The sequence below is a fragment of the Astyanax mexicanus genome, chromosome 4, assembly GCF_023375975.1.
Source record: "Astyanax mexicanus isolate ESR-SI-001 chromosome 4, AstMex3_surface, whole genome shotgun sequence".
Lineage (NCBI taxonomy): Eukaryota > Metazoa > Chordata > Actinopteri > Characiformes > Acestrorhamphidae > Astyanax > Astyanax mexicanus.
In genome coordinates this window covers 21,135,315-21,158,980 of record NC_064411.1, presented here as the reverse complement: position 1 = coordinate 21,158,980, position 23,666 = coordinate 21,135,315, and the positions used below count along the sequence as shown (strand labels likewise).

Here is a 23,666-nt window from a genome sequence, read left to right as displayed (position 1 = left end):
TGTTTATATCTGCTATAATGGCATTTAGGGTCACTTAAAAAAAATTTGAACCGTTTACTTTGAGATTAAAGTCATAGTATTTTAAGGGAAAATTAGATTAATTACTTGGGCTGCCAGTTTAGAAAGGGAAAAGAGCATTTTCTGCTCATGATCTGTTACAGGGCTGCTGTGATTACCATCAATTATCTACATTTATAACCTGCTGATTATTAATGCTGTAGTGTTACAGTTATATAATACAGTGTGCAGATTTTGCTGTGTTGGCTTCTCTGTAACAGAGCCTTTAACTCCTCTGCTGCTTCGCGGAGGTTATGCACTGTGTTTTAGTTTGGTTTCTGTGTTTTATTTTATTTTCTTTATCCATTGCGCCTCCCAGGTTCTGTACAGTATAGTTTAAAATCATAAAACATAACAGTTCTTTTCGTTTTTAGACAGAAAGGAAATGTCTGTCAGGGTTGCCAGAAAATAATCCTTAATTTGCAGATATTTTCTTGCATCTCTGCTACTCACCTCCCTTACTGTTTTTTGTGCATATTTTGTTGAGCTGTAAACTGTATTTTATAATGATATACCCACAAAATGACAGTAATTATGTGTACAAATGACAGATTTACTTTTTAAAAATAAAGATTAATTCTTATTTCACAGTTTGTGTTTTGGCAATACTGGTAGCTATAAACATATATAATCTATGCATTTCACCCCTACAGAAATTGTTTTAAAAAAATGATGTGATTCATTCTTATTCTAGTCATTTTAACATAATTTCTCTTAGAAAATATTTATAGGGATTGCCCGCAGTGGAGAAAACTGTGTAATAAAAACAATTACATATGATGTTAAATAATTGATTATATTATATATTAGAATGCAATATTGTGCACGCTCATTATAATCTGCTTTACTTTGCAAAACTCCAGTTCCAATAAAAGTGGGATAATGTGTAAAATTATTAAAAGGTAAATGTAATGATTTATAAATACTAAAGACCCTTTTTTATTCTTATTAAAACAGAAAACACATTTTAATATTTAAAAGAGTTTAATAAAAGGGGTTAAGAAAAGAAAGAGTAAAGGAAAAATAAGCAGCACTAATGAAAACAGCTGCAACAGCAGCGATTTACACACAAATCATAAAACTCCGCCTTTATAGAAACAAATGAAGAACAAAGCTTCACCAATCTGCCAAAAATTATGGAACAATTTTAGAAACGTATTAAAGGTAAAATAGTGAAAACTGGTGAAGCATGAACTGCAAATAAATACAGACTCACCAGCAGAGGGAGACACACAGAAACAAAACACCTTCAGTGTTCAGTAAGTCATGGTGGGGTACAGAACACAGACACTCGCGGATCCAGTTAAGATGTTTATTAAAACCCCACAGGGTGTACAAAAGTCAAAGAGCAAAGAGTAAATAACGCCAGCAAACAGATACCTGGAGGCAAAGACCATACCAGAGTCGAAAGGCAGTCCAATGTTCATACACGAGGCAGCCATGTCAGAGGTGATCCAAAAATCCAAAATGGTAAACAGTCCAGGGGGCTGTTCCACGAAGCGAGCTAACTCAGTAAGCCAGGCTTAATAAGACAGGCCTGGCTCATTTTGCTCAAATTTCGGCTCCACGAAAGAGGCTAGACTTCGTCAAGTTACTATAGCAACATATACGTTTAAACAAACCTGCTCTGTCCCAGGCTAGAGTTGACGCTTAGCTTGGCTGCAGCACTTCTATTGGATGAGCCGTGTGACGCCTTAGCCTTGCACGTGGGAAACAAAATCCAAGAACAAGGTTTCGCCATGGTTTTATCCAATAAATTGCAGTGGATGCAGCAGATCATATAATATTTCTATACATTTAATTAAGTATTGCACTGTATTGGTAATGTGTCTGAACATTTTTTGCAATTAATTGGTTCAATCTTAACAAATTCAGGCCAGTGTAAAATGAAATCCAGTATTTAATCACAGTTATTTTCCACAAAGATTTATTTGCATAAACTCTATATCACAAACACACATTTATTAGTATTATTGATGCCCAGGTACTTTAGATGAAGTTACTTTGAAGTATATCTAAAATTCCATAATTACATCAATTCACATATGTGATCATATTGGTTCAATATAAATAGTATAAATGTTTGGTTAATTTAATGATGCAAAAAGTGAATGGGTAAAGACAACTACCCTACCGATATGTTTATACAGGTGATATAAATTAGCAAAAAAATGTAGGCTATAAAAAGAGCAGCCAACATTGAAGGCTGTAGGCAATGATTGACATCACCACCAGTAGCACCAACAGCTGTTTTTTTTCTGGTATATTTTTATATTTAACCTTGACCAGCTGCCATGTTAATTTTAATCCCCAATGTTGCATCTAATTTACTATCGCATTTTGGAAAGCCAAGGAATGGATTAAATAGGCTTACGCACTTAGTTGGTCTGTAATTTTCATAATCCCGTCCCTGGTTTCCATCTCTTTCTAGTGTCCAGTCCTTGTCCCCTGTCCAGTCTTCATCTCTGTCTGGTGTCCAGTCTCAGCCCCCTGTCCAATCTTTCGTCCAGTCTCAGCCCCCTGTCCAGTCTATGTTCCCATCCACAGTCCAGTCTCTGTGCTTTTTTTTGTTTGATGCTGTCCTGTTCAACACTGTCTGGATGTTAATCTGTGTTTTGTCTACGGAGTTCTGGTTTTTTTTCTTTATATTGTTTGATTCTTTGTTAGTTTATTTTACTTCTTTGTTTGTTTGGACCGGGTTTAGTCCTTTGTTTTATAGTCATAGTGTTTATTTTCTTGTCCTAGTTTCTTGGTTTGTAATATGTCTAATAAAACCGACTTGCGTTTGCATCCGGCCTCCTCCATGTTACATGTGGCTCCGCGCTCTCGCATCTGCACAGATCTGATTGGCAGAGGAGAGCGTGTGGTGATCTTACAGCACATGTGATTGGTCTGCAAGTTTACTGCGCTGCAAAGCACGTAAACCATAAAGACAATAAACGTTCCGCCGCTTTAAATGAACACTGTCAGAATTAAATATATAAACTCACCTAAATTACCCTTTCTTACTTATGGCAAGGCATACTCAACTAAGCAAATCCACACTCTTTAAATATATTATTAGTTCTAAAGGCCAATGCAGTGCACCTGTAAAACAGTAAAGTTTTTACCATTTTTTAACATTCATATCATGAAAAAGGTGCAACATATCAGGATTATAAAATATTTGTTCTTAATTTATGAAGTTAGCGGTAACATGTATGATTCTGTGTTTAAAACACATGTTTAACTAGTGGTGGAGATCTCTGTGGGCTTGAACAAATGTAGGTATTTAAACATATATGAAAACATAACGTGGAATTCTATAAATATCATCCCTGGATAAGAATCATTTTTCTGAACCAATAAAAAGGCATTGGTAAATGCACTGGTGCAGTTTGAGATTACACTGTTGAGTAAAACACTTCCAAAAGTCTGAGCACTGATACGGTTTCTATCTTGTGTGAATGCACTGGTGTTTTTTGAGATGACGCTGTGTAGTAAAACATTTTCCACAGTCTGAGCAGTAATACGGTTTCTCTCCTGTGTGAATGCGCTGATGTATTTTGAGTTCACTTTGTGTAGTAAAACTTTTCCCACAGTCGGAGCAGTAATACGGTTTCTCTCCTGTGTGAATGCGTTGGTGTATTTTGAGATGACTCTGTAGAGTAAAACTCTTTCCACAGTCTGAGCAGTAATATGGTTTCTCTCCTGTGTGAATGCGCTGGTGTATTTTGAGAGTACTCTGTAGAGTAAAACTCTTTCCACAGTCAGAACAGTGATACGGTTTCTCTCCTGTGTGAATGCGCTGGTGTATTTTGAGATTACTCTGTTGAGTAAAACTCTTTCCACAGTCGGAGCAGTGATACGGTTTCTCTCCTGTGTGAATGCGCTGGTGTATTTTGAGATCATTCTGATGATTAAAACTCTTTCCACAGTCTGAGCAGTGATACGGTCTCTCTCCTGTGTGAATGCGCTGGTGTTTTTTGAGATCACTCTGTTTAGTAAAACTCTTGACAGATTGCTGATGTTTCTCCATGTCGGGACTTGGCTTCTGTTAAATGTAGCAAACAATTTCTGGGTGTTCTGGAGATTCTTCAGGGTGGCTAGTGCTTCACCGCTTTCAGCAGTTTAACACTGATCTTAGTTAAATATCCTGGTTGTTGGTAGGGATGAAAATCAGGAGAAACCTTGGAATATTCTGTAAAAAAAAACAACAAAGAAAAATTGTATTATGTATTAAAATAAAAGCAGGTAAATTATCCAAAAATAATTACCTACATCAGTTACACTATATGGACAAAACTACTGGGCATAAAAGTTTCTGTACGTTTATCCCACTCCAAGGCCCTGTCCACACGAAGCCGGATATTTTTAAAAACAGAGGTTTTTGTCTTGTCCACACAAGCAGCGTTTTTAGAAATATCTCTGTCCACATGGAAACTCCACAACACTCAAAAATGCTAAAATGTTTTCTCGTCACTCCTCAGTAGCAACTTCTTATTTACCGTTTGCGGCAAGGTCTGTACCTCTGGACAGGAGGATTGGAAAAAACTGCACACAGCACATTTCAGTTACCTCCGCTGTTTACTAAAGTGAGAGTAAAATTAAATTAAGCTGTGAACGTTATTAATCCACACATCGCAGAGATATCAGAACCAATCCAGGTGCTGTCCCTGTTTCAGGCTTTACGCTCACTGATTTTATACTGATCACAACACACCTGATCCAAATAATCAACTAACTATCTGCCCTCGCTGAGGCGAGCTGAGTGATACAGCAGAATAGCATTAGTGTTACTCCAAAACCGCAGAGCTAACCCAGCTAACTGAAGAACCACTCAACGTAAAAATGCTTAATGTGGGGTTTCTTTCCACTGAAGCCTGTTATAAGGATGAATCTTAACGTGGCTTAATATAATTACTAAAACTAGGAGAAACGGGTTCCGTTTATGGCGTCTTAGTAAGAGACTGCACGCACGTGAGGCTCGCTGCTGTATCTCTTAAATTAATCCTTAAATGTGACCAGTAGACACAGTTTTACTCCTTTTAAACACACGCACCTTTGCTGAACACCATGCCACCGAAAAACGCCAAATCTGGTCAACAACCAGGTAAAACGACACCACAAGACGGAGGGGCTAATGGAGCTAATGTAGCTATGGCTAATGCTAGCAAGGTAACGCTGGATTCTCCCACTGAAGACGCTACACAAGAGGAACCCACAAATAGTGATATTCTCAAAGAAATTCGCTTGCTGAAAGAGGTTATGAGCAAACAATCGATTGATATGTTGAAAGCAATTAGCGATATAAAAGCAGACATCCAGTCACACTCGCAAAGAATTGGGGAGACAGAACAACGAATTTCCCAAACAGAAGATGATGTGACCTCTCTTCAAGGCAAAGTGAAACAGTGGAGACGCTTGGCGACAGAATTACGGAACAAGAGGACAGGAGCAGACGTTCTAACCTAAGACTGGTTGGACTGCCTGAAAAAGCTGAGGGCTTTTGTGTGGTGGGGCTCACTTTAATCATATTGTTTTTGGTATTTTTTACATGGCCTGAATGTGAAAATAAGAAGGGGTTAACCTCATATGTCGCGTTTGATATTTTCAGTCACATTGGTTATGTCTGATAGCTTAGTTATAAATGTGTCTAGCTGGAACGTAACGACAAAATTGTCAAACTTAAACAAGTACTGGGTAGAATTAAGCAGATGAATACTTCAGTGTGCTTTCTACAAGAGACACACTTGGTAGATAAAGATGTGAATAGAATCAGATCTAGGTGGTCTGGTCAGGTCTTTTCCTCTAGTTTTACCTCTCATGCTAGGGGGGTCATAATATTGGTTCATAAATCAATCCCCTTTAAATTGAAAGATAAATATTTGGATCCATCTGGGAGATTTATTTTACTTAATGGTACTATAATCTCTACACCGGTTATTTTGGTATGTTTATTTGCCCCCAATGGGGATGATCCTGCCTTTTACCAACATCTCTTCTTAACTATGTCAGCTTATAAAGGCCATTTCATAATTGGTGGAGATTTTAATTGTGTGATTAATCCAGCAATGGATCGTTCAAATAGTTCTGACACTTCCCATCAACAAGCCAGGAAAACTATTGGAAATTTTATGAAAGATCTCAATTTGGTGGAGATTTGGAGACAACGTTATCCCAGTAAGACAGAGTATTCGTGCTTTTCTAGTACCTATAAAACATATTCACGAATAGACTTCTTTCTTGTTTCCTCTGGTCTGATATCTATGGTCCAGAATTGTTGGTATGAAGCTATATTACTCTCGGACCATGCCCCAGTTATCTTAACAATTAAATTTCCAAATTTCTTTTCATCTCCGGTTCCCTTCCGATTCCAGGCTAAATGGCTGAAGTCTGACGAATTTGAGGAATTTCTTGAAGAGAAAATCATAGATTACTTTACTTTTAATACAAACCAGACTAGTGCATCAATAAAATGGGAGGCATTTAAAGCCTATATAAGGGGGGAAATAATGAGCTATACTAGGCATAAATCTAAATTACATTTAAATAAATTGAAAGATCTGGAAATGCAAATCAAAGAACTGCAAGACCAATAGTATTTTTGTGATGATACCGGAAAATATAAGAAACTTCTTTTATTAAAATCTAAATATAATCAACTCACCACTAACAAAATAGCTACTAGCTTACTATGGTTAAAACAGTCATACTATGATCAAGGAACTCCTAGCCTGGCGGCTTAAAAAATACAGACAAATAAAACCATTAATTCAATTGTACTTGACAATGGAGAGAATTTAACAGACCCACAAGATGCTTTTGCAGAATATTATGAACATTTATATAAATCACAGTATCCGGACAACACAAATAAGCAGGACCAGTTTCTGGACAAACTCCAATTCCCAACCTTATCAGAGGAAATTAGAAGTGCTCTGGATAAAAAGCTGACAATTCAAGAACTCTATGAGACACTCAACCACATGAATTCTGGTGAAGCTCCTGGCCTGGATGGCCTGCCAATTTAACTTTACAAGAGATTTTCAAATAAGCTGTTACCCCACCTACTAGAAATGTGTAATGAGTCTTATGACAAGGGCATTCTACCACCATCTTTAAGATTGGCATCCATTTGTCTTCTATTAAAACCAGGAAAGGCTCCAACAGAAATGGGCTCATACCGGCCCATATCCTTAATGTCATGTGACACCAAAATATTATGCAAAGCTCTGGCACGGAGGATTGAATTACATATTCCTAAGTTAATTATAAATGATCAAAATGGCTTTGTTCTTGGCCGTCAAGCTTTTCACAATACTAGACGATTATTAAATATATTATACGAAAAACAATTTGCCATGGACCATGCCTTTTTGTCATTAGATGCCGAAAAGGCATTTGATAGGATTGAATGGAGGTATCTTTTTGAGACCCTTAAGAGATTCAGCCTAGGAGATAAATATCTGAAATGGATTCAGTTATTATATACAGAGCCCACAGACAGAGTTATAACAAACAGCCAGTTATCAAGACCTATAAACCTCTGTAGATCAACCAGACAGGGGTGCCCATTGTCCCCTCATTTATTCTTGTTTGCTATTGAGCCACTTGCTATGACAATACGCAGGTCAAATTCTGAAGATATTTGGTGAATTCTCGGGTTACAAGGTTAACCAAAAGAAAAGTTCTCTGCTATTACTGAACAGAAATAACCCTCCAATACAGACAACTTTTACATGTACCTCAGAAGGTTTTACTTATCTCGGAATTAAAATAAATCCGGATATAAAGAAGATGTTCTCTATTAATTATGATCCTTTAGTGCACAAGGTGGTGGACTCTTTAGAAAGATGGGGTGGGATGCCAATTTCGATGATAGGTCGCATTAATATTATTAAAATGTCTATTCTCCCAAAGTTCTTATATCTTTTCCAGTCTATTCCATTGCAAATTCCAGCATCTTTCTTTTCTTCCCTAAATAAAATATTCACCAAATTTATATGGTATAGTAAGCGCCCCAGGTTACGTCTCTCTCTTCTCTATCTGCCCTATGACCGAGGGGGGCTTAGATTGCCTAATATCAAGCTGTACCATTGGGCAGCTCAACTTTGGACTGCTGCTTGTTATTTTTCCACTGTTGATTCACCGGCTTGGATACACATTGAAAATAATACATTAAAGCTACCAATAACGTCTTATCTTTATTCGGCTGAAATTAAACAACTGCTAAAAGACACAAAGAATCCTTTTCTCAAAAATACTATACTAGTTTGGCACCAGTCGCATATGGCTTTGAATGAGGTGCCCAAGATCTCATATCTGTCACCTATTTGGGGAAATAATAGATTTAAACCAGGAAGAGCAGCCATGGGGTTTAGAATTTGGTTGAATAAAAGCTTAAATAAAATTGGGGACGTAGTGGAGGAGTATTAATGTCTTTTGAACAATTGGTCAATAAATACAGTTTACCTAAGAAACATTTTTTTAAATACTTGCAGAGTAGAAGTTTTATCACTACTCTCTTAAAATCTACTGCAGAACCCCCGCTCTCTACTATAGAAAACACAGCCTTTCATCATCATCAGAGTAAAGGTCTGCTTTCTAAATTCTACAACATTTTACTTCTAGCCTCAAAAGAAAGTAGTTCTTCATATTTACAAGCATGGAAAACTGATCTGCAAACAGAAATCTCTAATGAAGATTGGAACAACTCGTGTCTGTTGGCACAAACGCAAACTATTAACACTAAGTTTTGACTGTTACAAAACAAATGGTTATTCAGAACCTATATTACCCCTGTAAAACTCAATTCATAACAGAACTTCAGATATATTGGAAAGGTTACAACATTTATTTCTCGTGTAATTAAATGTGATATGCAAAAGGATTGTAAACATTGTTTGCTGCACATTTTTCCTGATGGTTTTGGAGGGACTGAAATAAGGAGAAAGCTTGTCAGTTTTTGCCTATTACAGGCCAAGCATGTGATTGCGTTAAACTGGAAAAACACTGAGAGACCCAAGATAAACCAATGGAATAAACAAATGTCCAGCAACCTGGCATTGGAGAAACTGACCTATATAGCTAAAGGAAAGCTTGAGGACTTTGAAGACATGTGGCTACCCTTCTTGGCGATGTGTAACAAAATTGTAACATGTACAGGATGTAAAGATTTAAAGTTTGTATCAATAGAAACAACAAGGAGTTGCGCAGAGTCCCCTCCCCATCGCTACGCTAATGCTAAACAAAAAGCAGACATGCGCAGACTCACAGAGTGACGTCAGCGTTTTCTGAAACCTCCGTTTTCCCCCGTCCACACGGCTCCGCTGGAGCGGAGTTTTCAAAAATCTCCCCCTTGGAAGGCGTTTTCGAAAACCTCAATTTTTTTAGTGACCGAAAACATCGTTTTCATGTGGATGAAAGGCCAAAACGGAGACAAAAACCTCAGTTTGTAAAAAATATCCTGGTTTGTGTGGACGGGGCCTTAATCCATAGACATTATAATATGTAGTTGTAGCTTGACTGCAGCTACAAAATTTATGTAGCAGAAACACGGTTGCTGTCCAGTACTGAATACAATGTTTAACTACTACGTTAGTATTTCACTTTACACTATAATACATTAATCCATACTTATACCACTCTAATATATTGAGCCTTTTTTACCATTATTAAATATGTTAAACTGCTCTAATAAAGGTGTCTGATTTTCTCTTATAAATATCTTCATCTTTGTATTTTCTGACTTGCAGTATATCTCCATCCTTTACTTTCTATATTAAACTATTTAGAACGTAGCCTGGCTGCCAGTCACACAGTGCAATTTGTTTATTATTTACAAGTTTTGTCAATAGTCGTAAAATATTTTTTATATTTTATTAGTTTTTCAATATTTCAGTTAGAATGAGATGTTCTGACCTGAAGCACAAAAAGCTAAAATTATAAGGACATAGACAAAACATTTACATTTTACATTAAATTGTAAAAGTTACCACAAATAATAATCAAAGACAAAGTTATCCAAATCAGTGCTTGACAAACCTGAGTTTTTACAATTCTTGATAACAGTTCATTATTTATCAACATATTATCTAACATTGATACGCACTCTTTAAAATCCCTTAAATATAAATATCTTAAAAAAAGGAACATTGGATAAGCAATGTGAATGTTATTGTGCTTTAAATTTGTATTACGTTGTTGTTATATAGTCTAAATGGTAGGATAATGTACAAGCTGTCTGTAATGGTTAATCCTTTCCTTTATAGTTAACTTTAGCTGTTAGGTGTGGTATTGATAACAACACTGGGTCATTTTACAAGCTAATGTTGCTAATGCTAATGCTCCTGCCTCAGTGCTGAAAAAAAACTGTAAATCTAAGTTTACTGTAAATAAACAGAAGCACTTTACACACCCAAATAAACAATTTTCAGCTGAGAAACCTTTCAGCGCTCGCTCACCCGAGAGAGAGAGAGAGAGAGAGAGAGAGAGAGAGAGAGAGAGAGAGAGAGAGAGAGAGAGAGAGAGAGAGAGAGAGAGAGAGAGAGAGAGAGAGAGAGAGAGAGAGAGAGAGAGAGAAACTTCTCCATACCTTCTGTAGTTCAGCTGATCCTGCTCTTCCTCCGGCGCTCCAACTACAGACACCGGAAGCTCAGCCTCATCCGGGTTATGTAGAGCCCCGCCCCCTCCCCCGCTATATCACATTATACCCCATCACCGCTAGAGGGAGCCCGCGAGGGAGTCCTCAATGCATGGAGCTGAATGGAGCTAAACAGCTAAAACTCTCATTTAAAACACTGTATAACTACTTCTCTGGGGTATTCCTTTAATTTTACAAAGTAGAACAAAGTATTTAACTGAAATAGAAAAGAAAATGTGCCCCTATATTTCCATTTTCTAAAAATAATGTTTTTTTTATTCAGTAAATGTACTAGCATTACTGCTACTGATGCTGGAGTTACACACAGAGCTCATTTATATGATTAAAACTGCAGTTTATGAGCTTTATTAATTATCTCTGCAGTGCTGAAACAGCTGATGTTATTCTGTGTTGAGAAAATAAGTACACTTTTCAGTATAAAAAAAAGAATAAAACATGTATTTATTTTAATTATTATTTACATGAACATGGGTTACATGTGGAACAATTAGGCTAAATAATAGTTCATAAATGTTTGATACTTTTTATAATGAAAATTGTATATATATTTGTATACATTTCAGAGAGTCTGGTGTCTCTGGTGGTTTGAGAAACTAGTAGCAGATTCTGAATGGGTGCTTCTAGACACGCCCACAGATGTCTCACTGTTTAGCTGAAAAACCTACAATTCTTCACAATATTTGTGTAGCAAATTCAACGTGTAAATGTAATTACATATGTATCTACAATAGGCTTTTAATTACTAGAATGTTACATTTCCAGAAGGTGGATATGATTATTGAGTTTTTATAAAATATGTTAAATGTTTTAGGTTTGATTTCAGATTTTCTAACATGAATTTTAATCTATAATTCATAATGCACTGCAAAAACAAAAAAAGAAAAAAAAACATAAAAACGGTTGTTGTCTGCAGCAAAACTTGCCAAAATATTACCAAAAAAATCAAGAAAATTATCATATTTAATTTAACAATAATTTCCTGTACAAAAAAATTCTGTACTTTTACAGTGAACGTATAGCAATTTACATGTTTTTTTTCTGTTAGTAAACATTCCAAAAATTAAAAAATAAATTAAATACTGCATTAATACATTTTAAGTCTATTATTTAAAGGTTGCATTTAAATAACAGTGTAATTAAGTTACTTGATAGAATTATCCAAGCATTATACAGCAAAGGTTAAATTACATCACTAAAATAAAATAAAGTAATTTTACTGAAATTTAAATTTTGTAATTTCTCAATATGCAGATTTATTCTATAAGTTTGTATTACAACTTACAGCTTTTTTATGTAAAGGGGAATAATTTAACAGTCTTTTATATGCAGTGACTGAATAACTTACTGATCAATGCATTCCCCAAGAAGATGCAGATATAAACAGCACAATCTTTTCAGAAAGCCCTTTATTAGTAAGGGTTTTTTTAGTAAGTAAAACAAATGTCACCATACATACATTCATAGCTATTTAAAACCAAGGGAACATCATAAAAATTACTTGCATTTTAAAACCAGTACACACATAAAATCAAGACTAATGCCATCACATTTCATTTTAAAACGTGATTTCCCCTTCCCCATGTATTCCTTTAAGCTCCATTGAAAAATAAAATAAATAAAACAATGTAAAATAAAATACATGGTAAACACATTGTCACATATTAGCCTGTGTCTGTCCTGTGTTTTTCCCTCTTTTGGTTTTCTGTGCTCCTGCCCTGTTTTCCTGTCTTGTGTTTCCAGCCATGTGCTTTTTTGAGCACATGGCATTGTTTTGTTATTGTTCTGTCTCCGCCCTAGCCCCGCCCTAGCCCTGCCCAAGCCATTAGTGTTGTCACCTTGTGTCTCATTTGTAACTCTGCCCCCTCATTACTCCACAGGTGTTCCTAGTGTGTGCCTGTGTATAAATACCTCATGTGATCCATTGTTCTCTGTCGCGCTTTTTTGTTTGACCGTGTCCTGTTAATCTTTCCAGATCGTGTTTTAATGTTTTGTTTAGCCTCAGATAGTGATGGCAAACCGAGGCTTTCTGAAGCACTGAAGCCTTTTTCCTAATTGTATCGAAAAAAGGTTCATTACTCGGAGCTTCATAACACAGTGGACATCAGCGGCACCTGGTGGGCAAAACCTGAAAGTGCTTTGTGTATTTAAAGGACGAGGGGCGTTTTTTTTGTCTTTTTACAGTTTTTAAACCTGTTCCAGTGCATTTACATGACATTTGAGGTTTAAATAAAAACTGAAAAAAGGAAATGGAAGAATACTTTGATGTCTGGATAATTTAATGCATTATATTAAAAGACATAACTGTAATATATTTTTAATTAATATATAATACACTTAGAATGTACCTTGATAGAGCACACTGGAGAAACTACACTTGTAATTCTAATTGCATTCACATTGTTGCTTTTTTCCCTTCACCATGTTATTAATCTGTTAATATACCAAATTTTAAAATTATATTATTCACTATTATTCACATCTTTCCAAGCAGGGTTTGTAACATGTTTACATGTATCACTAGTCCATTGCCTATTTTTCCATAGGCAAGGCTCATGTAGATATGCTGCATGGGGGATATGGAAGAATTTGATGAAAGAAATGTATGCTCATAAAGGTGAAGGTGCTTGTGTAAGGGGCAGGGGGCACATATTTAATGGACGTGGTTATGTACATGTGTAATTTAGTTTTTATTTAGGAATAATTTTTTTTCCACAGTGCTGGGGTTCAGTTGGTTATTTCAAAATATGTTGTCATAAGGCAACACTTTTACTGGATGTATGCCATGACAGTACACACATTGAACTATGAGGATATATATATATATATATATATATATATATATATATATATATATATATATATATATATATATATAATAATTATTGTACACTCTTACAGAACTAATAAAATGCCATATGTCTAAAAGGCATAGTTTTCTTCCAAAGTTTATATTGTCTAAATAATAATTTTCTACCTTATTTGATGGCAAAAGTTCAAAGTGTTCCCAAACTTCAGAACGGCCTCTTTTTCTTACTAGTTCCATTCTAATATTTTATTATCTACTATCTATATCTTATCTATCTATCTATCTATATCTTATCCTATCTATCTATCTATCTATCTATCTATCTATCTATCTATCTATCTATCTCTCTCTCTATCTCTCTCTCTATCTCTCTCTCTCTATCTCTCTCTCTATCTCTCTCTCTCTCTCTCTCTCTCTCTCTCTCTCTCTGTATCTCCGCTAACAACCCTCGAACTGCGCGCCAGGATTTGCCGCTTTTGAATCTTTCCCTGAAGCAGTCACGTGGTTGTGTGCCGAAATGAAGCTTCGGACGTCATTGGTCACGTGATCTTTGTAGAACGAATCAAGCATCGGCTCAGTGATTCGAACCAATGCGTGTCGTTTTTTCAACACACGCCTCGAAGCTTCAGGTTCAAGGGTAGCACCACTACTGTAAAGAGTATACTGAAACTCTTATGAGGATTATGCGGATTGCCTCTGTTTGTTTAGCCTGACTTTTAGCCTCCAGTGTTCTTATCTGTTTTCTCTAACCACCCTGGCATGGACAGACAAGGAAAGGCGCCTATACATTACATCACCGTAGGTAAAACTGTGTATAGACACACTAGGTAAGGGGTGGGTGCCACATTTGTATATTTTTGTTAGGTTATTTTGTTGGTTAGGTAGGTAAGTTGTTTTCTTTATTTCTTTTCTTTGGCACCATCCATGGTCCACCCAGAAGGATGGTTTCTGAGTTTTAACTTCTTCTTTAAACAAATCTGTACTGCTACATGTCTTTTAACAACTGGTATGTTTTAAGTACTGCTGATTTGTAAAAGAAAACCTTATTCTGAGTAAAAATCTCAAAGGAATTCAACTTGTCTGTCTGTCTCCTAACTTCCATTTATCAACACACACTCATGTTACTGCCTAACTTGTACCTCTCATACCCCAGCCACCATCTTACAAGGGGCACTTAACAATTAGTAATCATTAATAAGTAGCGTTGGGTTTAATTTTTTATTAATAATCAATAATTATGCCGCAATCGGCACTATTCACTCGGGCCATGAGATGCAGATGGCTGGACGTCACCAGAGGGAGGTATTATTGTTTGATTGATTGATATGCATATTGTAAGTGTCCGCGTACCAAAGTACATGGACATATCCTCAATGTTTTTTACAGATAAGAAAATGTTTTAAAAGTTTTAAGGAGGACCTGTATTTTTTATAACTTCAGAGGAACAAATTTCACCTATGAATGAAAAAAACATGGTTTAGGGTTTAGTGCCTCTTTAAATGAAACTGGACATGGGTATGATGATTTCTGCAAAATGCAGCACACGTCCGTTTGGTGGAACAGCTCAAACTGTACTCTGTACACAGCACAGAGCATGGTTGATTTCCTTCACTCTCCCCATCAAACCTGACTTTCTCCCCAAAAGCTCATTAACAAAATTAACAAAAAACAAAAAGAGCTTTAGTTACTACTTATTTATTTAGCCTTAAATTTACAGATACTGAACATTTCTGGTGTCCCTTCTTCTATAGGGAAAAACTATGAATATGATATATTTAACTGAAACTGCTGATCTGAACAACCAGTAATTTATAAAGGAAAATCTTAAAAAGTATCAAAAGTGCCCAAACCTTTTTATACCACTGTAACCATATGAAATGTAATTAAGTTTTATGTATAATTAGGAACACACATCAGGCATTAAAACTGCAGTTATGATTGGAAATAAAAGCTTTGTCAGGGATTAACATAATGACTGATTGAGCTCAGTTTCAGACCCTGCAATAAATTGAGCTGATTTCACTCTGATGTACTGAGCTGTACAGCTTTGCAGTGTTGGAACACTAATAGATTGAAAGAACTCCTCCAGGGTTTTACAGAGATAAACATGTGCAGTATTTCTTGGAAATAAAAGATTTTCATGGATTAAATTAATAACTGATTGAGCTTAATTTTTGAGCCTGGCCTGCAATAAACTGAGCTAATTTAAATTCAGATCATTGAGAAAATAAACATTCTACAGTAATCAATTAAAAAACATTCTGGGCTTTGTATAGAGAACATATTTGTGCTGTTTATCTTTTGTTTCTCCAGTATAACAATCGCTAAGAAAACCTGAAGCAAGGATCAACGCATGCGCAGTATGCCACTGACCTGAAACTGCTGGCGTGAATCTGCTGGATTAAATCCGCGGCTCTGCAGACAGACCCTTCTCCAAAGAACGGAGCACTACTTTCCCCTACTGGTGAGTCTAAAAGTACACCACCACTTCCACTTCCATAACCATATTACAGAATGAAAAACTGTATTAATTATCCGGTAAAATAAGCTGTGTTTAATTCTTCTTGATTGGAGGAAAGGAGCGCTGCCTCCATCTAGTGTCATTAAAATGTTCTGCCTTTTATATAATAATCTCTGGTGTGTTTGTGCTTCTAATAATAATATAAAACATTATGTTCTAAAGAACAGATCCTTCTATAAAATCTCTGCAGGTCGTATTATTTGTATTATTTTAAAGCAGTAGTTTATATTAGCGCTGCCCTCACGTGCTCTTTATGAGGCTTTGATTCAGATTCCTGTCAACATTAGCCTGTTAGCAGCTAACAGAGTTAGCAGTGAATTAGCTCTCTTTCACTTATACTGTTTAATAAACTGAGAAAAGCACAAACAATTTATGGGTAAATTGATGAGGATAAACACATTTAGATTAAGCTAGTATAATTAAAAGCTAATTCTTAGGAAAAAGCTGAATTAGCTAGCTTCCTAGTGTTGGCTAAGCTAGCTACTGAATGTACCCAAAGTTTCTGAGTAGAAAGAGCATTTGTTTTCTGTTTTCTGTGACAAAAAGGTTTTTAAACGGTTTGGAGAAACTAATTGCCACCATTCTAACAATTCTTCAAATAACTATCTGTTTTAAGCTAACTTGCCTCCGTAAGAGTAAATTATCCTCAAATTTGACCTCAGTTTAAGATTCCAGTTTAATTGTTTGTTAGCGTTCACTAGCTAACAGATTTAACGTTTATTTACAGTTTTTAAACCAAAGTTTAGGGTTGTGGTTTTTTTGAAACATTACTCACACCTTCACTGTTTCTTATAATTCATATATTTTTTTTCTCAACAGGCTCTATCAGTCAGAAATAAAAAACAGACATTTTTATTATAATTAGCTAAACAGTTCTGTCTTTCAGGCTATTACATGATTCCTTTTTATATAATTTGTTTCAAATGGATAAAGATAATTATAATTCTGAATTTCATCTTGTGCTGTATAATGGATGTAATTAATTTAAAGTCTTTTTAAGTTATTGAATAGATCAATATTAGTTTTAGTCTTCCAGATACCTGCATTTAATATCAGGAAGGAACTCCCCATCTACAGCAAGTCATCTAATATTTGATATTTTTTAATGATGGTGTGGTTTAATTGTGGAATCAGAATGTTTGAAACTTGAATTTATTTGAGTTTAATTTAAATAACCCCTCCAAATGTAGCCAATCAGCCAGTCTTGGTGAATGTTTCTGTTCTTATTATGGTAAATAGGGCCTGCAGAGATTTTATAGAAGATTCTGTTCTTTAACACGTAATGTTTTTTATCATAATTAGAAGCACAAACACAACCTGAGATTATTTATATAACATGCAGAACATCTTAATGACACTAGATGGAGGCAATGCTCCTTTCTTACATCAAGAATAACTTAATTTTCATATGTATGAATATATACACTTATGTTAATTCTTTTGTTAAGTGTTAAAATATGTGAATATCATGCACAATATAGTATATTTTATAAAAGTAGTTACTATAATAAATAAATTATTTGCAAAAGAACAGGGTTTTATATATATACGTTACACAGCTGAGAACTTGTTTAGTAAAAACATTTAGAAAATTAATTCATTTTAATATTAATTACACATGATCTTTTGTAAGGTCAATGATAATTTGTCTGGATTATCACTTTAATATGAATGTATGTGTACACAACTTTCTTAATTGTTGAACAGTTACTGTTACAAAGAGCCAAGAGTTGGCCCAAAGACTATCTTCAGGAGCTAAATAGCTCCTCCACTGAGTCCCACCCACAGTGCCTGCAACCCTCATGGCTCCTCTTGTTTAGCCAATCAGAGCGATGCTGAGACTGAGGGGCCTCAGTTGGGGGCTTGCATACCACAGATAGAGAGGACTTCTGTAGAGGAACAGTGGAGATAGTGGACGGTGTGCAGCTTAGTAAAGTTTTGTGGGATTACCGAGGACATTTAATTCTTGTGTGCATTCAGATACCTGTAAGTACCTACACTGCTGTTTATTCATAAAGTGTAGATAACTATTACTTTCCTAGTTGTAGGTGTACTTTCAAGGAGTTACATGCTATGCTAACTGATCAGCTCTTTGTATAGCTGAAAATATTTATCATTGGTTTGTTTATTGTATCTATCAGAAGCAGATTATATCCGCCCAATATCATTTATTTTACTCCAATGTTCAATACACAGAGTGCCTTATTAATATAATGGTATGTTGAATCAGATTTTTCACAGTAATATATGTATACAGAAATAGAGGGTCAGGTGGACGGGTGCTTGTGTTACAGAGTGAACAGGGTGGATTTAACACAAAACTGCTTCACAAGACTCAGTGCTAGGTAGTGTAAATGAAGCATCAGGCTGGAGGATTAACACATCAGTTCAGATATAATAAAGAAGACACTGTTTAGCTGTTTAATGCGTCTGAATATGTATTTAAGTGGTAAATTAAACGGTTTAGTAGATGCTTTGGACAAAACAGAAGTATTGGGAATAAATCAATAAGGATCATTATTCTGAATACGGTTTGTATTTTATTTTTTTGGTCGAATGGTGAAAATGTTAGCTACAATAACTGTATTTATAATTATAATAATTATAACATAAAAATGATATTTGTATAAAAGGACGGGACGTTTATTGTGATGTTAGTTCTATCTCCGGTAAATCTTAGTGTTGCCTGATTCAATTACCTGTTCTAGAAACGGAGCTGACCACGTTTAGTATGCTCCGAGTTAAAGTTAGAAACTTATCTTCAGCCAAGTTAGTCTTAGTTCTTCCAATTCCCAGTTATTTAGGTTCGCATTGGTAAAGTGGTGACACTTATGTGCTAAAGTAAATTTTACCATGCTTTCAGTGGCTGAAAGAAATATATTTTTTCGTATAATGTTAATTTTATCAAAGAGTTATGTCTCCTGAATCAGAATACATTAATAAAGTCCCAGCGCAAAACTGTATTACCCAGCAACACTAGTTTTAGTACAGTCAAACCTCTGAAATCTACATATTTATACTATTCGCCTAGTATTAAACATGCTGGCAGTGGCTAAAAAAATCTATTTTTCTCCATAATGCTTCTTTAATTAAACATTAAATCATGTCGTTAGACATATCTGTATATGTTTAACAAAATATTTAAAATACTGGTAACATTTATAATAAATGTACATCAATTAACCATGCTTACAACAGTTAAAAACATTGTAAAATGCCTAAACTTTTTTTTAAATGACAAATATTTAAACATTCTTTTTTTTATTAAAATTCCTTAAACTATTGGCTCAGATCATAAGTAACAGGATATACTACATTTTTAATTCATAATGCCAAATATTTCTCAACCCAAATGTTAGTTTCTTCTATTCCGTTTCTTCTCAGTTTTTTCCATTCTTTTTGTTTAGTTGTGTATTTTTTTAAACAATGTCAAAGTGCTTAAAGTGTGATGTGACTTCTTATTCTTATGGTCACATTCACATCTTTTATTGCATTGTATAATAATAATAATAATAATAATAATAATGATAATAATAATAATTATTATTAACTATTATTATTAAGTATTATTACAGTGTTTTAACAGTTTTTATTAAACAGCATGGGCATAGATACTTTAATTTGCTAACATGTTTATTCTGTGTATTAATACAGTACAATATGGAGTTTTCTGTTAAATTAGTTAGCCAATCAACGTTAATAAAAAAAGTAAAATTCCACTTCTTACCTAACCTTCTCGGTAAAATCACTTTGAAAACTAATTATTTCTTTTTAGATTTAATATTTTAGAAGCTGACTTTAATTTGACGGGAAAGTCACATGACTTTCCAGCAACTGTTGCTCATTTCACGGAGCTGTTGTCACTGCCCGATTTGTGCCGTGCATGCGCACTGTAAACTGAGCAGGGGGCACAGATCGGGTAGCCACAGCTGTCAACACTTTTCGGCGCACAAGGGATTTGACTATTTTTGGACGAAACCTGTTGACTAAAGCAGATGGCATTTCAAAGGTTCTCTATCCATGTCATTCTACGTACATATCACCACAAAATATAAGCAAATTGATTTTAAGTTTTTGTGGAAAAATAAGACTCATCATATTAAAAGGTCCCAATTAGTTAAAAAATACGAGAAAGGTGGTATTAATGCATTTGACTCTGAAGCCATGATTGGCGCATTTAGGATTAAATGGCTAGAAACCTTTATTATGCATCAAAATTCCAGTTAAATTATCATACTTCCGTAAACAAATACTTCAGTTCTGGAAAAAGATTTTTCAACATAACTTCTCCCATCATGGATCAACTTTATGGAATAATAGGGCAGTCACAGTGGGTAGGAAGTTAATATTTATAAAAGATTGGTATGACAAAGGTATTGTTTTTGTATTTTTCATCTTTTAGTGAAAAATATAATCTTTGGAGTTTTAAAGATGTTAAGAAGGTGTGCAAAGCGATTCCTTTAGCATTGATTCTGTTAATCAAACAAGTCATTTTATATTCAAAGGTGACTGTTTCGATGCCCACATTAAAAGTGAACGACTGTAATTTAGTTGACTCCAAGTGTGATAATAAGACTATCAATGATGATTTGAAACAGAAGATTTACTATGAATATAATGGAGCTTCTTTCAAGAAACTTCCTAATACTAAGAATATAAATATGACTTTTGATTATTCCAAATTTGTAAACTGGCCCATATCTCCTAAAGTGAAGGAGACCCATTTCAAAATTATAAATATGATTTATCCTGTAGCCCTGTTTCTTGAAAAAATATTCAAATTTGATGTTGAATTATGTACTTTTTGTCAGAAGTCAGAAAATGAATCTCTGGAGCATTTGTTTTTTTCATGTCAATATTCACACACTTTTTGGATGGACATCAGAAATTGGATTAATATCAAACTTAATATTCCTTCTTTTGAGGTGGAGGACATTTTGTTTTATTTGAAAAACTTAAGTTCAGCTTTCTCTGATGCCATAAATATAATTTTACTTTTAGCAAAATTCCACATGTCCCCCGTTTTGTTAATGAATTTAAGTCATATTATTCTTCATTAAGTAAATTAAGAAAATGGAAAACTGCTAGTATCATCTAAGCTTTTGTCTAAGATTATCATTTTATTACGTTGCTCCTCTAGTCTGTATGTTTGTGTATGCTCCCCCTAGCTTCTAAATTGTAGCTGTGATCCTCTACAAGAGTTTGTACTATTGTATATTGTTGTGTTTTGTATGTTGCTAAAAACAAAAACAAAAAATCGGCGCTGTGAACTTCCGTTTTCTGATTTCTAGATAGACTGATAGATGTTTAAACTAATTATAATTCGAAAAAAATCTGTTTAATGTATAAGCCTGTGGTGTTTTTATTTATTTTTACATATACCAAGTCTGTAAACTACTTCACATTTCACATTTCTGTAATCTAGATAGACTGGGAGATAAATTACAAACAAAATACAAACATCAACCAGAAAATAATTTGTAATTAATAACAATTGATAATTATTAATAATTGTCTTTGTTCTGGAGCAGTTGATTTATAAACTGTGCGTTTTACACTGTCAATTTAGTATTAACAGGTGTATAAGACATTTTAGAAATTTTATTAGTTTAGCATTATAGCAAACCTATTTGGGTTATACCCATCTTATGGGGGGTGGTCTTTGACCAGTTGTAGTATTTCTCAAGCTAACAAATATTTTTTTTTTCTTAAAATACACAGCACATTATTATAAATAACAGCTTTCTGCGCCTGGTTTTGCTGGACCTGAAATTCTGCATGGTACATTTTATCAGTGTCATGGTGAGCACAGAATGCAGACACATGCAGATTAGGGCTGGACCCGAATATTCGGGTATTCGGATATTCGTTCGTTGAGTAGGTATTCGGTTTTTAATTTTGGTATTCGGATATTCGTTTATTTTCTCCTTTCCAGAGTTCCACCTCACTCTAACCACTTCTGTTCTCGCGGGTCCCGTCAGAATATCTTGCGCGCGGGACAGAACTGAACTGTTATTGGCTGGAGCGGGAGTTTAATCCAGACGATGCGGGAGCAAATTAATAAATAGTTAAGAAAACTGTAATAATTGTAAAAAAAAAAAAAAACCTAAAGAAAACTCTCAACGCGCAGGATGGACCGACACACACACGCACACACCGATGGTGTTTGGACTGGGGTAAGGAACGGGACCGCACTATTCAGCGCTGCTGTTTTAATAAATATATAAGTAAATTTGAAGCATTAAATGTAGTTTATTTAATTTATATTAGGAACGTGGGGCGGGAGCGGCAGAAATGTGTATGTGGCGGGCGGGCGCGGGATTAAAAGAAGCAATTTTTTTTGCGGAGCGGTAACGAGACAGAAACGCGGGAGCGTGGAAGAGTGGGTTTAAAAATCAGTCTTGCGCAGACCTCTATTATACATGATAAAAAAAAATGAAGGCTCTTCGAAACTGATTTATATAATAAAACGTAAGGGGTAATGTGGCAACAGTAGGGGCTAAATCGGTTACAAAAGCCTGGCCTACAAAAATGATGTCTGAACGAATTTCCTCTTATCTAATATAATTTAAAATGGTTTAAAAATATAAAATAATTTCTAAGCAAACAAAATATTTAATATTGAGCTTATAGCCCAAGTGCAAAAATACAAAATCAGTAATAAGACTATGCCCTGCACAATCCTTAAACCGAAATAGACCAAGTACAATAACGTCATTAACAATGACTTTCCTCTACTCTAATATAATTTAACATGGTTTAAAAATATAAAATAATTTCTAAACAAACGAAATATTTAATATTGAGCTTATAGCCCAAGTGCAAAAATACAAAATCAGTAATATGCCCTGCACAATCCTTTAACCGAAATAGACCAAGTACAGTTTACAACGACTGTCCTCTAATATAATCAACAATGTTTAAGAATATAAAATACTTCCTGAACAAACGGTTTTTTTTTGTTTGTTTTTTTAAGCAAATAGCCTAAGTGTGAAAACACAAACAGCAATTTACTGGGCTGGCTTGCGCAGCGGAGAAACCGTGCAGCAGCCTCCTAGCCTGCTTACGCAGCGGATAAGCCGCGGTGTAGGGCAGCAGAAATTCCGGGATGAAAACACAAAGAAATCTGGGCTAAAAACACAGAAAAAATATGGGGTGAAAACACAAAAATCCGGGATAAAAACACCAAAAATCCGGGGTGAATATGTCTCGTCGGTCAGAGCAAATTGAACATTTTTCAGTGGATTAAAGGGGCCGTGATTTGCTTTTTTATTTTTTTTTAACCTCTTTTTTTAAAAACGATATTCGAATATTCGCTTCGAATCAGTGCCGAATATCCGGAGCTCAAAAAACGCTATTCGGGCCAGCCCTAGTGCAGATACTGATAAAATTGTGTTTATTATAAAATAAACAGATGTAAGACGTAGTCAATACAGAAAAATGGGTAATCACCAATAACCAGAGCAATGAAGACAAAACCATACCATAAACGAGAGATAGTCCAGAGTTCATACACGAGAGATCCAATGTCAGAGGTAATCCAAGAGGCAGTAGTGAAAACACAGTCCAGGTAATACACAAGCAATCCAATATCAGAGGCAAAGGCAATACCGTATTTTTCGGACACACATATGGGC

At 35.0% G+C, this 23,666-nt stretch overlaps 2 protein-coding genes and 1 long non-coding RNA gene across 8 annotated transcripts in view; 2 read left to right on the top strand and 1 right to left on the bottom strand.

Moving 5' to 3' along the window:
• LOC111196344 (zinc finger protein 658B-like) overlaps positions 1–23,666 on the top strand; it is a 298,411-nt gene that overhangs the window by 222,398 nt on the left and 52,347 nt on the right. The window contains exon 1 of one of the 5 annotated variants that reach the window (XM_049477363.1): positions 15,888–15,972. The exons of 2 other annotated variants lie outside the window; for them this stretch is intronic. The gene's annotated coding sequence lies outside the window, so the exon portion shown is untranslated. Of the gene's footprint in view, positions 1–15,887; positions 15,973–17,932; positions 18,016–23,666 lie in introns of those variants that run through there. 2 more of the 5 variants (XM_049477359.1, XM_049477360.1) reach the window with 2 other exon arrangements.
• On the bottom strand, positions 1,356–10,814 carry LOC125801611 (uncharacterized). The gene is made up of 2 exons (XR_007438817.1): positions 10,634–10,814; positions 1,356–4,237 (listed from the first exon to the last, which is right to left on the bottom strand). It is a non-coding gene; the product is annotated as an uncharacterized LOC125801611 (long non-coding RNA).
• The window catches only part of LOC125801328 (zinc finger protein 239-like), a 157,917-nt gene continuing 150,166 nt past the window's right edge, over positions 15,916–23,666 (top strand). The window contains exon 1 of one of the 2 annotated variants that reach the window (XM_049477871.1): positions 15,916–15,972. The gene's annotated coding sequence lies outside the window, so the exon portion shown is untranslated. Of the gene's footprint in view, positions 15,973–17,931; positions 18,016–23,666 lie in introns of those variants that run through there. The other variant, XM_049477869.1, reaches the window with a different exon arrangement.